This window comes from Bactrocera neohumeralis, unplaced genomic scaffold, assembly GCF_024586455.1.
Source record: "Bactrocera neohumeralis isolate Rockhampton unplaced genomic scaffold, APGP_CSIRO_Bneo_wtdbg2-racon-allhic-juicebox.fasta_v2 ctg6246, whole genome shotgun sequence".
NCBI classification, from domain to species: Eukaryota; Metazoa; Arthropoda; class Insecta; order Diptera; family Tephritidae; genus Bactrocera; species Bactrocera neohumeralis.
In genome coordinates this window covers 1-4,234 of record NW_026093119.1, presented here as the reverse complement: position 1 = coordinate 4,234, position 4,234 = coordinate 1, and the positions used below count along the sequence as shown (strand labels likewise).

The 4,234-nt window shown below is 43.0% G+C and overlaps 1 pseudogene; it reads left to right on the top strand.

Annotated features, from left to right (window-relative positions):
• The first annotated feature begins 1,208 nt into the window (after positions 1 to 1,208).
• On the top strand, positions 1,209 to 2,835 carry LOC126767426 (importin-4-like; annotated as a pseudogene).
• Positions 2,836 to 4,234: the final 1,399 nt, after the last annotated feature.

Sequence of the window (4,234 nt, the reverse complement as noted above, 5' to 3'; positions counted from 1 at the left end):
TAAACTCTTTGGAGAGGCTTGGTATGCCACCGCATCATTTGCGTCTCTAAGTTCGATCTGTCGTTATTATGTTCCGCAATCTGCACTATCAAATACAAGGGGCAGAATGAGTTCTTTGAGTTCTAACGATTTACCATTTCAGTTCCAACGCATTCCATTTCCAGTGAAAATTGCATTTGAGATGAGAATCAATAGGAAACAAGGATAGTCGCTAGAAGTGTGTGGCATAAATTTGGAAATGCTTTGTCTTTCACAAGGCCGGACATACGTGGCGTGCTGACGAGTTGGAAAACCATCTTCTCTGTACATTTACGCACCAAAACAGAAACAAAAAAATATTATTTATCAAGCTTCGTTACATTGAAAAAATATGGAAAAATCGAAAATAAATGATTTTCAACACAACATAAATTCAACTTTCTTTTCATTTCAAAACACATAATTTCAGGCAGGACAAAGGCTGCCGGGTCAGCTAGTATATATATAATATTTAACGTTTTTCTAAAAACTACTGTGCAAGTTATAATCACTGTTGCTCATTTTGTACATATATATAACGTACATACATTTAACCTTTTATACTATTTTTGAAGTGCATTCCATAGAAAATAAAAGTTTATAACGATCTTTGAAATTGGTGCATTTTCTATTAACTAAGCGTGTGGCTGGCCTGTAAGGTGAGTAAAGTATACAGTGTTGACAAATGCGCCGGTGTGATTTCCGAGTGGTGCAAAACATTCAGCTAAAACGCCATAGGCGAAAGCGCGCTGTGATTCAAGATCCTCATTTTTCTTCGCTTTTTGCAATTTTTGCAAAACAATTGGATAAGTGCGCTCAAAGTATGGTCTAAACTGATCCGGTCCCATGGCAGCGCCTAACAATGGCAGCATATTGCCAGCACCCTCTACGATGGCCTCGTCGTATTCACTTTCCTCAGCATCCTCATCATCATCGCCAGTAGACTCGTGAAATTGACAAGCGACTTCCCCTGTAGCATGTCGGTTATACAAGAGAAGACAACATCACGAGGTTCGACCGTTGGCAAAGAGATTTGTTTCAGCTCTTTTAAAAGGTCACCCAAACCTTCAAGTGAAGACAGCACAACAGAAACTTCTTCATCATCATGCACAATTTGACCCAACTTAGGTATCAAGATCGTAATGGTATTGGAAACGCCTTGCAAATCTTGCTGTTTGTACAGAGCCACAATGAACGAGCTCAATGCGCCAATTGACACTTTATGTATGCCAGCCAAACCATCGTGGGAGATCGAAACTACTCCTTCCACCTGCAGCCAGCGAAGTATCGTTGTCCGAAGTGAGGCTGTAAATCAGGGGTGGCCTTTTTGATTACAAATTTACTTTCTTCGCATAACGATGTAATCAAAAAGGCCACCGCTGATTTACAGGAGGCTTACAAGCATCCGGAGACTGTACCAACTCTTTGTGAAATTGCCGTCTCGGCACCAGAGCCACAGGTGCGTCAATATTCTGCTGTACTACTTAAAAAGCACGTAACAACATTGCGTCAATGGAACAAAGTACCGGTTGAGCAACAGCAGATTATTTAGCAGGGTATGCTTAATGCCCTCATGCAGGAGCAGCAAAAGTCTGTGCGTAAAGCCATTGCTCAATTTGTTGGTGTTTTAGTGCGTTACGAAGCCAAATGTCCGACTCATGGATGAGCGAAATGTTAAAGTTCATCTACAGCTACTGCTCTTCGGCCGATCCTAAGCAGAGCGAGCTAGGCTCGTCTACATTTGCTATTTTGGCTGACGCGGCCCCGGATCAATTTTTGCAACATATGGAATCGGTTTGTGAAATGTTCACTGCTGCTTTGGTGGCCACCGAAGCAACTGGTAACGAGTAACTGGATTATCAGTCTACGTCTACAAGCCATCGACACTCTAGCTGCCTTGGCACGCACCATCGGCAAACAGAACTTCATGCCGTTGGCCACTGATACCATGACGTTCGCTTTGAATTTACTCGAGAAGGCTGAGGATCCTGATGTACGTCGTGCTCTTTACAATTTAATTGCCTCATTGGCTGAGATGGTTAATGAGGAGATGGCCTCCGTTTTCCCGAAGGTAATTGAACGCAAGTGTGAATCTGTACTCTCGACGGAGGAGGTCGTTCCTCCGATATTGGAAACTCTGATGGGGAGGATAATGATTTGGATAACATTGCGGGATACAGTGTTGAAAACTCATATTTAGACGAAAAAGAGGAGGCCATTTTGGCATTGAAGGAATTTACCGCTCGTCAAAACGTTTTTCACCACTCGGAAATCACACATTCTGTCCAGTTATGATCGCTGGTCTCTCTGACGAAATCGATCAAGCTCGTCAAAACGCCGTATACGGTCTGGGTAAATTGGTGCTATACTCTGGAGATAAATCATATGAAGCTTATCCACACATTCTAAATGCCCTCTCCCAGACTGTTTCCAAGGAAACCAAACCCAGTGCTTTGGACAATATTTGTGGTGCTATTGCACGCCTGATCATTAGCAACAGTTCTTTGGTGCCGCTGCCACAAGTGTTGCCAGTATTTATGCAACAAAATGCCACTACGCGAAGATTTCGAAGAAAACGCTTCAATCTTTAAGTGCTTGCAGCAGCTATATTTGCAAGCACGAGATGCGATCGCCTCTTCATTAGAGCAGGTTATAGTAATTGCCATACACGTGCTATACAAAAAGGAATACATAGAGAGGGAGACATACGACACCGCGTTGGGTCTACTGCAAGAAATTCGTGAAAATTATCCGGACAAATTCACTGCTGTGGCCAATTCGAACCCAGAAATTGTTGCTTTGCTGCAAACGCTGTAAATGGCAATTGGAAGAAACATTTCAAGTAACCGAGCATTTAGCAGATATATGCGCTTGGACAAAAAGCGAAAACTTTGAAACGTGATTTCTCGGTTTTCCATTTTTACGATTATTTTCAATTGGCTCGCATGATAGAGAAAAACCAAACGTCTTATGGAATTGGGGCAAAGTTTAGTATCTTTGGCATTGTTGGACGCGTGAGCTAACCTTAAAGAGGAGGACTGTCAGGCGATTGAGGCGAAAGTTTCAACGCGCCCGACGGTTCAATTCTGATAGGTTGTCCCAGCCTAGGTAAGAATTTAGTTGTGCGGATAGGGAGTATAAGGAAATGTTAGTCAAAATGAAGGAGGATGAGTGGAGGAGTTTTGTTCGGGAAAATAGGAACGACCCCTGGGGTCAGGTCTATAGTATCTGCCGGTTTCGAAGAAGTCCGGGTATCCCCTCTCTTCTCGTCGGTGATACTCTTTTATCGTCGTGGAGAGAGTGAGCGAGGGTTCTGTTAAGTGCGTTCATTCCCAGGTCGGAGGTGCAGGTATCTCAAGCACAGGAGGAACCGGTCCCTCAATTAGTTGATTGGGAGTTGGGGTACGCCTTTGGCTTGGTTATGTCTAAACGGTCTCCAGGTTTTGATGGTTTGAACAGAGAGATATGCAAAAGCTTGTGGAAGTTCATTCCTGAATACCTGGAGGCTATTTATGATAAGTGCGTCTGGGAGGGATATTTTCCATATGAGTGGAAAAAAGCTAAGGTAGTTTCTCTCCAGAATTCCCCTGATAAGATCATAAGATATGTCCTTGGCATATTTGTTGACTTTAGGGGGGCGTTTGATTACCTAAGCTGGGATCAGGCGATGCAACGACTGGAGGGACTTGGCTATCCGGAAGCTGCTCTTTGTCGGAACTATTTTTCGGACAGAAAAGCCTGTCTAGTTGGTATGATAGGAGGTGTGGAGATTGAGGTGGTTCGTGGCTGCCCGCAGGGTTCCATCTGTGGTCCATATATTTGGAATCTCATGATGAATTCTCTGCTTGGGCAGCTCGAGCCACTTTGTATGTGTTGTGCGTATGCGGATAATTTTCTTCTTTTGGTTGAAGGTCGTTCGCGGTGTTATTTAGAACGGGCGGGAGGACAATTTTTAGAAATTGTAAATTTTAGGGGTTTAGGTGTGGGAGTTGACATATCGATGGATAAAACGGTGGCAATGCTGCTGAAAGGTAGATTGTCACCGGTTCGTCCACCGAGTGTCCGTGTGAATGGGTTCAGTATCAAATATGTGCCGCAAGTCAAATATCTAGAGCCTATCATCAAATATTGAAAAAGTAAGAATAATAGAATATTTTATTGCAAATTATTTGTCTATTGATAGAATAGCTTACATCTCAATTTTGAATCGCAACAT